A 13460-nucleotide genomic window follows, 5' to 3' on the forward strand; every position below is an offset into this window, starting at 1 on the left:
CTTTGCTTTCTGAATGTTGAGCTTTAAGCCAACTTTTTCACTCTCCACTTTCATTTTCATCAAGAGGCTTTTGAGTTCCTCTTCACTTTCGGCCATAAGGGTGGTGTCATCTGCATATCTGAAGTTATTGATATTTCTCCTGGAAGTCTTGATTCCAGCTTGTGCTTCTTCCAGTCCAGCGTTTCTCATGATGTAGTCTGCATATAAGTTAAATAAGCAGGGTGACAATATACAGCCTTGACGTACTCCTTTTCCTATTTGGAACCAGTCTGTTGTTCCATGTCCAGTTCTAACTGTTGCTTCTTGACCTGCATACAGATATCTCAAGAGGCAGATCAGGTGGTCTGATATTCCCATCTCTTTCAGAATTATCCACAGTTTATCGTGATCCACACAGTCAAAGGCTTTGGCATAGTCAATAAAGAAGAAATAGATGTTTTTCTGGAACTCTCTTCCTTTTTCCATGACCCAGCGGATGTTGGCAATTTGATCTCTGCTTCCTCTGCCTTTTCTAGAACCAGCTTGAACATCAGGAAGTTCACAGTTCACGTATTGCTGAAACCTGGCTTGGAGAATTTTGAGCATTACTTTACTAGCATGTGAGATGAGTGCAATTGTGCGGTAGTCTCAGCATTCTTTGGCATTGCCTTTCTTTGGGATTGGAATGAAAACTGACCTTTTCCAGTCCTGTGACCACTGCTGAGTTTTCCAAATTTGCTGGCATATAGAGTGCAGCATTTTCACAGCATCATCTTTCAGGATTTGAAATAGCTCACCTGGAATTCCATCACCTCCACTAGCTTTGTTCATACTGATGCTTTCTAAGGCCCATTTGACTTCACATTCCAGGACGTCTGGCTGTAGGTCAGTGATCACACCATCGTGATTATCTGGGTCGTGAAGATCTTTTTTGTACAGTTCTTCTGTGTATTCTTGCCACCTCTTCTTAATATCTTCTGCTTCTGCTAGGTCCATACCATTTCTGTCCTTTATCCAGCCCATCTTTGCATGAAATGTCCCCTTGGTATCTCTAATTTTCTTGAAAATATCTCTAGTCTTTCCCATTCTCTTGTTTTCCTCTATTTCTTTACATTGATCGCTGATAAAGTGATCTTATCTCTTCTTGCTCTTCTTTGGAACTCTGCATTTGGATGCTTATATCTTTTCTTTTCTCCTTTGCTTTTCGCTTCTCTTCTTTTCACAGCTATTTGTAAGGCCTCCCCAGACAGCCATTTTGCTGTTTTGCATTTCTTTTCCATGGGGATGGTCTTGATCCCTGTCTCCTGTACAATGTCACGAACCTCATTCCATAGTTCATCAGGCACTCTATCTATCAGATCTAGGCCCTTAAATCTATTTCTCCCTTCCACTGTATAATCATAAGGGATTTTATTTAGGTCATACCTGAATGGTCTAGTGGTTTTTCCTACTTTCTTCAATTTAAGTCTGAATTTGGTAATAAGTTCATGATCTGAGCCACAGTCAGCTCCTGGTCTTGTTTCTGTTGACTGTATAGAGCTTCTCCATCTTTGGCTGCAAAGAATATAATCAATCTGATTTCAGTGTTGACCATCTGGTGATGTCCATGTGTAGAGTCTTCTCTTGTGTTGTTGGAAGAGGGTGTTTGCTATGACCAGTGCGTTTTCTTGGCAAAATTCTATTAGTCTTTGCCCGGCTTCTTTCCGTATTCCAAGGCCAAATTTGCCTGTTACTCCAGGTGTTTCTTGACTTCCAATTTTGCATTCCAGTCCCCTATCATAGTAATAGTAGGTTATAACAATGAAAATTAAAGGAGTAATAAAGAACTTAAAAATAAAAAATTTAAAAAATGATAATAATAAAAATGTATCTAGGAATTTCTCTGGAGCTATAGAGGGCAGTGCGAGGTCAGTTCAGTTTCAGATAGTTCCTTGTTCTAGCTTATACTTCTTCTCAAGGTCTATAGGTCCCTTCCAGTGCTTAGTCAATGCTAACTACAGTGTTTTAATCCGTTGCACTTGTCACTTCCAGAGCAGCTCCCTCTTCTTTGTTTATTTTGTCTTCCTCTGTTTGCAAGTCTCTTTAGTGCCTAATTTCTGCCCTGATACAAGGGGGCAAAGGTGGTCATTTATTTAGGCTCACTTGTCCAGTTGTGCTGTGCGGAGGGAGGAACACTGCAAACAAATATCACTGGCGTGTGTGGGGAGTGCTCACAGTGTAGGGACCACACTGGGTTTGCCCCAGCTCATGGCACCTGTGTTTTCCTGGTCTACGCTGCTCAGGCTCCAGGTTGCTCTGAAGGGGAACTGTCCGAAGCGGGCCCTGGTTTGCATGCACGTCCCAGGTCTAAGCTGCTCAAGTTCAGGTTCTTGCGTACTCCACAAAGGCACAGACTGGTTGGGCCTGCGTTTTGTGCCCTTCCCAGGTCCAGGAGCTCAGGCGACCAGGTGCTTGGCAGGCGCACTACCCTAGGTGTGTGCATCTCATCACCTCCCCAGTCCCAGCTGCCCAGTTTCCTGGGTGCACCACAAGAGCGCCATCTCAGCTGTGCCATGTGTCTCCTCTGGGGCGGTGATCTCAGGCTGCGACCCTCCTTGCAGATGGCAACCGTCCAGGATCCCAGGAAGATGTGGTTAGCAACTGGGAGCCTGCTCACAGTTTGGTGGAGGATGCCGTCTCTGGGCCCGAGATTTTCTCTCGCCTTCTGTCTCTGGCTGTCACCCACCTGCCTCTGTACTACATCTGGCAGGGGGATGGGCCAGGCCGCAGCCAGCTAGCTTTCCTTTGGTATTTGCTCAATCCTTTGTTCTGTGAGCCAGCCAGGCTGTACCTTAGGTTAGAGCTTTTTGCGGGAAAGTTCTCTCTTTCTCTCTCTCTCTCTTTTTTCTCTCTGGCTATCCAGCAGTTTGGATTGCTATCTAACAGTTGGCTCCTTCATATTGTCCTCAGGGCATTCAGGCCTGGTGCTTACCCTAAGTATGCACCCCACACCTACCCTGCTCGCTGGTGGCAGACAGGAGTGTCTGGACTATTTCTCCTCTGGGAGTTGTGGTTAAGGGATATATTCTGTAGGCTTTGTGTTTGTTTGTTTGTTTTTCTTCCCTCCCGGTTATGTTGCCCTCTGAGATTCCAAAACTCCCCACAGACCCACTGGTGAGAGGGTTTCCTGGTGTTTGGAAACTTCTCCTCCTTCATAACTCCCTCCCCGGGACGGGTCTCTGTCCCTAACTCTTTTGTCTCTCTTTTTGTCTTTTATATTTTGTCCTACCTCCTTTCGAAGAGAATGGGCTGCCTTTCTGGGTGCCTGGTGTCCTTTGCCAGCATTCAAAAGTTGTTTTGTGGAAGTTGTTCAACATTCAAATGATCTTTTGATGAATTCATGGGGGAGAAAATGGTCTCCCCGTCCTATTCCTCTGCTATCTTAGGACAGCCCCCATGTCTTTTTCAATTATGGTTTTCTCAGGGTGTATTCCCAGTAGTTGGATTGCTGAGTCAGTGGTAAAGAACCTGTCTGCCTGCCAATGTAGGAAACAGATGTAGGTTAAATCCCTGAGTCTGTGAGATACCCTGGAGGAGGACATAGCAACCCATTCCAGTGTTCTTGCCTGGCGAATCCCATGGACAGAGGGACCTGATGGGCCACAGTTCATAGGGTCACAGAGAGTCAGACACAACTGAAGTGACTTAGCATGCATGCATCCACAAGGGTTTTTTCCCCCAGTTTTTAAAGAAATCTCCGTACTGTTCTCCATAGTGGCTATATCAATTTATGTTGCCACCAACTGTGCAAGAGGTTTTCCTTTTCTCCACATCCTCTCCAGCAATTATTGTTTGTAGATTTTGATTATGGCCGTTCTGATTGGTGTGAGGTGATACCTCACTGTAGTTTTGATGTGCATATCTCTAATAATGAGCTATGTTGAGTATTTTTTTCATGTGTTTATTGGCCATCTGTATGTCTTCTTTGGAAGAATGTCTGCTTAGGTCCCCTGCACATTTTTTGGTTGGGTTGTCTATTTTTCTGACAGTGAGATGCATGAACTGCTTGTGCATTTTGAAGAGTAATCTTTTGTCAGCTGTCTCATTTGCAATATTATTTCTCATTCTGAGGGTTGTCTTTTAATTTTGTTTATCATTTTCTTTGCTGTTCAAAAGCTTTTAGGCTTAATTAAATCCCATTAAAAATTTTTTGTTTTTATTTCCATTACTCTAGGAGGTGGGTCAAAGAAGATCTTGCTGTGAATTTATGTCAAAGTGTTCTGCCTGCGTTTTCCTAGTTTTATAGTTTCTGACCTTAAATTTAGGTCTTTAATTTGATTTTATTTTTGTGTATGGTGCTAGGAAGTGTTCCCATTTCATTTTTACATGTAGCTGTCCAGTTTTCCCAGTACCAGTTATTGAAGAAACTGTCTTTCCTCCATTGTAGAATATATTCTTGTCTCTTTTGTCAAAGATAAGATGCCCATAGGTGTGTCAGTTTATCTCTGGGTTTTCTATCTTGATCCATTGATCTATATTTCTGGTTTTGTGCCAGTACCATACTGTCTTGATCACTGTGACTTTGTAGTATGTTATGAAGGGAGGAAGGTTGATTCCTCCAGTTCTACTTTTCTTTCTCGAGATTGCTTTGGCTGTTTGAGGTCTTTTGTGTTTCCATAAAATTGTGAAATTTTTTGCTCTGGTTCTGTGAAAAATATCATTGGTAATTTGACAGACTTCATTGACTCTATAGACTGATTTAGGTAGTACATTAATTTTCACAATATTGATTCTTCCAATCCAAGAACATGATATATCTCTTCATCTGCTTTGTGTCATCTTTCATCAATATCTTATAGTTTTCTGCATACAGGTCTTTTGTCTCCTTAGGTAGGTTTATTCCTAGCTATTTTATTCTTTTTGTTGTAATGGTGAGTGGGATTTTCCCTTAATTTTTCTTTCTGATTTTTTGTTATTAGTGTATAGATGCAAGGGATTCCTGTGCGTTGATTTTGTATCCTGTGACTTTACTAAATTCATTGATTAGCTCTAGTAATTTTCTGATGGTATCTTTAGGGTTTCTTATGTACAGTATAGTATTTGCAAAGAGTGAGAGTTTTACTCCTTTTCCAATGTAGATCCATTTTATTTCTTTTTCTTCTCTGATTGCTGTGTTTAGGACTTCCAAAACTTTGTTGAATAATAGTGGTGAAAGTGGCTACTAATTGTAATTGTCTTCTCTTGTTCCTGATCTTAGAAGAAATGTTTTCAGTTTTTTACTATTGAAAATAATCTTTGCTGCTTTTTACACATTACTTTTAAAAGAACTTTATGAAGTCATTTTAACAGACAAAAGCAAATCAAAGGGAAAATCCATTATCCCCCCACAACCACCAAAAAAGAAAAGAAAAACCTTCAACACTAAAATAATAAATGCATATGTATTATTAGATATTTCAGACATAACAGAAGCATTTGGGAAAGTCCCCAGTTTCCAAAGTTGTTTACTAGTAAGCAAACCCTGCTGGATCTTCCCCATCGGCTCCTTCAGATCCCTACTCCATCCCTCTGCAAGTTTCTCTGGACCCCTCCCTGAAGGTTGGCTTTTGTGGGCTACATCAGGGGCTCCCTGGTTACCTGGTGTTTACTTGGGAACTGTCAGGGGAGGCACTAGCTGAGAGGGAAGAAGGGAGGGGAAAATTACATTCATGGGACTAAGACATACAAACCACTAGACAAAACAGAGAAGCATATATATACAAGAATATATTGTATAGTAATATATGAAGACTTAAGAAATCAGGATGGTGAAACTGGGTACTGTGATGTCAATACTCATGACAATGAGAACTACCACCTCACTGACATAGATGCTGGTATAAGAGAGTTGGAGGAGTGGGAGGATGTCACACAGGTAATGGTTGATGACATTCACATTGCAGAAGGTTAGTCTAAGCATGCACCCTGTGTGGGCAGATGCTCCAGCAAACCCCATCACATATGCAGCCAAAGAGAGCACCAAACAGACCTGATGGGACATGGAGACCTTATACAACAAGGGGTTACAGATGGTCACATAGTGATCATAGGCCACTGAGGTCAGCATATAGCACTCAGAGATGACAAAAAAGAAAAAGAAAAACAGCTGAGTCATGCACCCCACATACAAGGTGGTATTCTCACTGAATACAAAGTTCATCAGCATCTTGGGGGTGAAAACAGAAGAGTAACAGAGATCAATGAAGGACAGGTTGAAGAGGAAATAGTACATGGGGGTGTGGAGGTGAGAATTTAGACCAATAAGAATGATCAAGCCCAGGTTGCCCACCATGGTGACAACAAAGATCACTAGAAACAGGTGAAAGAGGGGTTGCTGGAGCTCTGGACAGTCTGTTAATCCAGCAAGAATAAATTCAGTCAATGTCGATGGACGTGAATCTGAGTGAACTCCGGGAGTTGGTGTTGGACAGGGAGGCCTGGCATGCTGTGATTCATGGGGTCACAGAGTTGGACATAACTGAGTGACTGAACTGAACTGAACTGAAGGAGTCCTTTACAGCCAGCTTTCTATTCTTAACTTTGGAAACCTGTGAGAACAGAAGAAAATTTCATTAGTAGGGAACACAGCTCTGTCCTTACAAACTAACTTTTATATGAGCTTTATTTATGAGAAAGAGTCTCAGACTGGCAGAAATCATGTAAGTCCTCCTCTGCTTCATAGTGTCTGAAGGCACACACATTTCAACATTTAAATCACTGTCTTTTTATTAAATTTATTTTTCATTGAAGGATAATTGCTTTACAGTATGGCATTGGTATCTACCGAACATCAACATGAATCAGCCATAGGTTTACCCATGTCCCCTCCCATGTCTTTTGTTTTCATGAGTTGTATGGGACAAATCATAGCTCTAACTTTACTAAAAGATAGAGGGATGGGATAGCTGAGGAACAAACCTACCTGTTGATGAGTTTCAGTAGTAGAAATGTATCCCCATCACTGCAACCAACTCATCTGACCAGTCACTTTTTCATTTCTACTCAAGTTTCCATCACTCTACTACATATCTCAGTTTCCCTATGATGACCTTCAAGAAAGAGAGAACTCATATAGAGCAGAGGTCACATTGATATTTTGCTTCCTGGAAGGAAGTTGTTAACAATCCATAGGTGTTGAGGTCCTTTAATGGACTGGAACCTGGTTGTCCGGAGTTGACAATAAGAAAGTAAAGGAGAGAAAGAGGCTGATATTCCTTGGTTTATGCAGAAAGCCAATAAAGCCCCTGGCACAGGGCTTGCTCTGTTCACGGAGGCCTCAGGCACCCTCTCGATGGGGTGAAGGCACAGAGCACCTTCTCGAGAGGGTCTTAGAAGCCCGGGCAGGAAAGTGAACTCAGAGGGCCTCTGCACTCTAAAGAAATAGCCTGAGAGAGAGAGAGAAAGAAAGAAAGACACGGGGACCAGAGCTCTGATGGAGCAAAGGTGTTTTAATCAACATGGTGTGGGCATATATACTGTAGTTATTTTCAGCAAAGATAAAGGTTAAAATTCCAGACTTACAAAACACAGGCGATCCATATTAAAGAGAGAGAGAGTTGTAAACGATGACTTTTACTGTATGGTTCACACGCAGGAAGAGGTACTTATCACTGTATAGAAAAACTAATGGAGGAAATGCCTGGATTCCTCAGTCCCAGGAGAGGCTTGCCTCTCTTCTTAATTCCTGAATATTCAGGAATTGATAAGGAACAGAGAATTTCTGACAGATCCAAAACAGCACACAGGAAGCCTCCTGTTAAAAGCTTCCTGACATATAGGATTTACAGACATTCTGCTACAAGATTCCATGAAATCAGTAATTGGTAACAGGTCTGGAGGAGAGCCTTGGTGGCCTAAACTTTATACTTAACCATATACTCCATTGCTTCTACACATTCTTCTGCTATATTCCATCCTAGAAGAACAGAAGATGAATAAAACAAGGTGGATATACTTTACCATGTTTTGTAGGATGGCATGAAAGAGAAATAAATTCATTTGGGTGCTAATTAAATTAGCTGTTAAATTAGTAAAAACATACCAAGCTGTATTCTTATAATGACATGTAAAGTTGTATAATACATGTATTTCAACAAAAGAATTTTAGGAGAAAAACAGATATTTTCTTCCTCTGATATTGCTATGCTCTGGATTTGTCACTTGGAACTGCTATAGTTCCCCTGCTACCAGAACGGGGACAAGGCCAACACAGAGGATATGCTCAGAATACAAGCAGTCAAGTTAGAGATCCAGACCTTGGAGTTTCTTGTTATTCAATAGAAATGTTTTTCCTCATTTTTTAGCGATGAGGGAAAAAGAAACCTGGTTAACTCACATTCCTTCCATTGAGGGAACTCAGTGCTGAGGGAGCTTCATATGTGTTTCACCTCCACTCTTCTGGAAGAGCTGGCTTTGGAAATATCAACACTGAACAGATGCAGTCACAGAATCTTCTCCCTGTGTTGGCAAAAGAGTCAGAGCACTGATATGACAGTCTGAATTACAGGAGTTAGTCTAAGGTTCAGGTTAAAGTTGTACCTATAAATCTATTAGGAGACTGTAAAGGGAAACCATAGACTTGGCAGGTACACCACCATATTATAGAGCACATGGCATTTGCTTAAGGCTTGGAATTTTTTTATACCTGATTAGAAATCCAGGCATAAGTCTCCCTTAAGACTTTTCCAACAGGATAAGCTCTGCAGGCAAGAAATTGGTGTCTGTTTTCACATCCTAATCATTTCCTTCAGGGAATGTACATTCCTGAGGCATAGAAAAAGATCCTTTCTGTTCTTCATAAAAATGAAAATAATTAATGTCACTGAGAATTTCATTAACTGTCATTCCAGATAACATATTAATTTTTGTAAAAATTTATAAACACTTCAGTAAAGGTTATTTATTTTGCTTTATGAAATAGTTTGAGTATCTTTAAATATTTATGAACATTTTATAGACATATAGAGAAAGGATATTTTATTGCTTTTAAACATTATTGTTTCAGTAAAATGCTATTAGGTATAATTCTAATCCAATATTCCATTAAATTTTTCTTTGGGCTGTTCTGACTCAATATGTCTTTGCTTTTAATAAATTAAGTCTATAAGAAAATCAGGGGCTTCCCTGGTAGCTCAGCTGGTAAAGAATCTGCCCGCAATGAAGGAGACCCCGGTTCAATTCCTAGGTCGGAAAGATCCTCTGGAGAAGGGATAGGCTACCCCCTCCAGTATTCTTGGACTTCCTTGGTGGCTCAGACAGTAAGGAATACATCTGCAATGTGAGAGATCTGGGTTCAGTCCCTGAGTTGGGAAGATCCCCTGGAGGAGGGCATGGCAACCCACTCCAGTATTCTTGCTTGATGAATCCCCATGGACAGAGCAGCCTGGCAGTCCATGAGGTTGCAAAGAGTTGGACATGACTGAGTGACTAAGCATAGAGCACATAAGAAAATCACTGTTCTTAGACTTCTATTTCAAGAAAATAAGACTTTAGAATTCCTCAGTTCAGTTCAGTTCAGTTCAGTCACTCAGGCGTATCTGACTATAATTCCTAGATATGTATTAATTTGTACTTGTGCTTACGAGATTTCAACTAACATTTATTTTGAAATAAGTATAGATTCACATGGAATTGCTAAAATAATGCGTAGAGTCCCTTGAACTCCATCTAGCTTCCTATCATGATGACATCTTTCACAATTACTGTGTAACAGTAAAACCAGGAAATTGACACTGGTTTAGTAATGGTAACAAGACTTCAAGACTACAGACAGTGAGATTTTAGCAGCCTTATAGGCACCGAGTGTTTGCATTGTGTGTGTGTACATGTGTGTAGATCTGTGCAATTTGATCCTTTGTATATATTCATGTAGCAACACCATGACTGGATACAGAATTGTTTCACTACCTTTAGAAATTCTTATACTACTCTTTTATAGTCACACCCATCCCCTTCCACATTCATCTGTTTTCTCCATCTCTATCTCTTTCATCTCCACCTCCATAGTCAAGTCATTTGAAGGATAATAAATGAAATCAAATAATATGGAATCTCTGAGACTGGCTTTTTTCAATAGTCATGATGCCTTTAATGTTCATCACATTTGTTACATGTGTCAATAGCCATTTCCTTTACTGTTAAGTAGCATTCCATTGTTTACAATTTAAGTTTATTCCATCTTTAGTAGTAATTTAAATATTACTCTATTCTTGTATTTATACAAAAGTAAATCTGTTTTATTTATGGAAAATATTTCAGGGGCAGGGAATAAAAATCACAGTTAAAGCTGATTCTTCTTTGAATCCTCTTTAAACCAACCTATGTCAAGGCTCTCATTCTTCCTACTCTAAGAATAAAGACTGAGACATCCAGATTTTTAGTAGATTTTTAATAATTGGTCAAATACAAAGGGAAAGCAAGGAATGCCCTACCACTACACTTTGTGAGAGTGTACAGCATCATTACCAGTCATAAGCAAATTCGTCAGGAAAAGGCATTTGGTTATAACAAAATTTCTATTATCTAAATTTATTATCATTCATTCAATCTCAGTACACATGTGATAGCTTCAGAATTGAAAGTCAATACCAGTGTGAGAAACACATTTACCTTCTGGAGTACAGTGCTTATATACAGTTTTTTTTTTTAAACTCTTTCTCCTTATAATGTACAGTCAAATAAGTAAGTGACACCATCAAAGAAAGAATTTACAAATACACAAAAAGGAAAGTCTATAATGAATTCTGTGGTGCTAGATTAGAGTTGGAAATAGCATGTTTGTATTAAATATGTATTAAGATTCATTGTTATTCAGTCACTAAGTCATACCTGACTCTTTGCAACCCCAAAGACTTGCAGCACACCATAGGAGCCACAGTTTTAGGGGACTGCCACACTTTCTTGGATTTTACCTCCAAAACACCCCAGCAGTTTCTCACAGTGAAGATCTGAGAAAAAACCACCTTGGCTGTCACAGGGAAGGGAAAGAGTGATATTTGTAATAATTACTAGTAACAAATAGTACTAATTATTGATAACAAATACTACTAATTATTAGTAACAAATAGTACTAACAAATAGTAACAAATTCCACTTAGAACACCATTTTCCTCAAAGTCTTTATTTGGTGCAACTTGGACATCTTTGTTCCTCAAACTGTAGATGAAAGGATTCACCATTGGCTCCACAATGGTGTAAAAAACTGTGGACACTTTATCTTCATCCAGAGACCCAGAAGGAAAAGTTTTGAGATACATGAATGCTGCTGATCCAAAGAAAAGAGAAATCATGATTATGTGGGAGCTTCAGGTACTGAAGGCTTTGGACCTGCACTCTGCAGAATGGATGTGGAGGATGTTGGAGAGGATCATGGTATAAGAAACAGATGGTGACCCTGGGAACTATGATATTGACACCCACCACAATGAAAACCACCAGCTCATTGATGGAGGTGCTTGTGCAGGAGAGCTGGAGGAGAGGAGGAATGTTGCAGCATGGACCCAGTGTGGGCCATGACACCCACAAGCCCCATTGCATATACACTCACCGTCAGCAAGAGGCAGACTTGACGGGGCATGGAGACCTTGTAGAGCAGGGGCTTACAGATGGCCATGTATCGGTCATAGGCCATTGATGTCAAAACACAGCACTCATCAATAACAAAGAAGGAGAAGAAGCAGACAGGAGTCATGCACTCTGCATAAGAGGGGATGTTCTGGCTTACAAAACTCATCAGCATTTTAGGGGTAATGACAGAGGAGTGGCAGAGATCAATGAAGGAAAGGTTGAAGAGAAAGTAGTACATGGGAGTGTGCAGGGGAGGGTTCAGACCGATAAGAATAATCAAGCCAACGTTCCCCACCACAGTGACCACATAAACTGCTAAGAAAATGAAAAAGAGAGGCAGCTGGAATTCGGGCTGCTGTGTTAAACCCAGCAGGATAAACTCAGTCACTGAAGATTCGTTCCCTGGGGCCATTCTTCCCTAGGACATAACTGTGGGAACAGGACAGAGTGTAATGTTAAAATGAGCACCCCACTCTCTCCACCCAACCCCACTCTAATGAGAGAGACCCAGAATGTGAGAAGGAACCCCGACCCACCCGTCTGTGCCTTTGTTTTCTCTTCTGTATAAACGCTGAGGGAATATTTAAAGATGTGTATCAAAAACCTAACGGGCAAGTTCTACAGGGTTAAGATTCAGTGACCCCGAATCTCATGACAACAGCATCTCTGCTCTACTTCTGCCCTGACCATTTACCAGGCCCACCCAATGATCAGTGGTAAGCTCAGCAGAGAGAAGGCACATCATTTCAGAGTCCTTGGCTTCTATAGATGAGGTTTGGAAGATGAGTAACGGGACAGATAAAATTCAACACTCACCCTTCAGCACAGAGACTTCAATGTTGGGACTTGCTACCTCTGCTTCCTTATTCTTAAAGAAAAGCAAGTGGTTATGATGAATTTTAGAGATGAACAGACCGGAACAGAGATTCTTCTTCTTTGCTATTTTTTGTTGTGAGTGCATTTTGGACTGAGAGAGTCAGAGCATAGACCTCGGTATGCCAGGCTCTGAGGTGCCGTGAGTTACAGGTCATAATTTCTGATGGTGGCTCTGCCAGAGTGTCCTCTCCAGACTATGGGGTGGAAGTAACATCTGCTGGTGCCCAGGGAGCCACCTGCTAATATGACTCAGAGGTTATTGAATTGGGAAATCCTAGGGACCTGATTAAAACTTAGAAGTCTTAGGTTTTCATTGTGTCTTCCCCAGAGATCATGATTTGTAGTAAAGAGAAATTACCTACACTGCATTTAAGCTGAGTTCACTATAACAATGATGTTTTGGAAGTAATCCATTTTGCATACATTTTGGTTTGTTGCCAAATGGGGCAGATCCTCAAATAGAAAAGCAGGTGACCTTTCCTGAATACGCAGCACCTACTCCTCTATGAAATATGAGCCACTTATTTATTTAGTTTGTTTTCCCACAACACATGCATTCATATGGTCACTTGCATTTGAATCTAAGTTCCATAAAGGCAGAGATTTTGTCTATTTTGTTCAGTGTTATTTTTGTAGCAACTTAGAGTAACACCTGGTATATGCAGTAGGTATTGAATAAATATTTGCTTAATAAACACTTTATTGGAATGAGAATGAGAAGCCCTTTTTCCTATGTTTCTTGGGACCAATTTTAAATATTACAATAGAATTGTTACCCCACAGACAAAAGCTTATATAGCTTTAAGTCAGTGTTTTTCTTTGTAGACCTGAGTGTGGTGCAGGAAAAGCATCATTAAGATATGCCTAGCTGTTTCAGTAGCATGGCCCTACCCTTTTGTGGGTTTCTGATAGGTGTTATTTCAGGTACTGAGGAATTATTAGGGGACAATCCTATGCCTTCTAGGAGCTTACGGTTTAAGAAAAGTACACATATAAAAAGAAACAGTTTAGTATTTGTTACA

General features: G+C 40.5%; 2 pseudogenes; both read right to left on the reverse strand.

The window, feature by feature from the left end:
- Positions 1–5689: 5689 nt before the first annotated feature.
- LOC104980719 lies at positions 5690–6409 on the reverse strand (annotated as a pseudogene).
- Positions 6410–11042: 4633 nt separating this feature from the next.
- On the reverse strand, positions 11043–11989 carry LOC104980720 (annotated as a pseudogene).
- Positions 11990–13460: the final 1471 nt, after the last annotated feature.

The sequence above is a fragment of the Bison bison genome, unplaced genomic scaffold (assembly GCF_000754665.1).
Source record: "Bison bison bison isolate TAMUID 2011002044 unplaced genomic scaffold, Bison_UMD1.0 scf7180017864506, whole genome shotgun sequence".
Classification (NCBI taxonomy): Eukaryota; Metazoa; Chordata; class Mammalia; order Artiodactyla; family Bovidae; genus Bison; species Bison bison.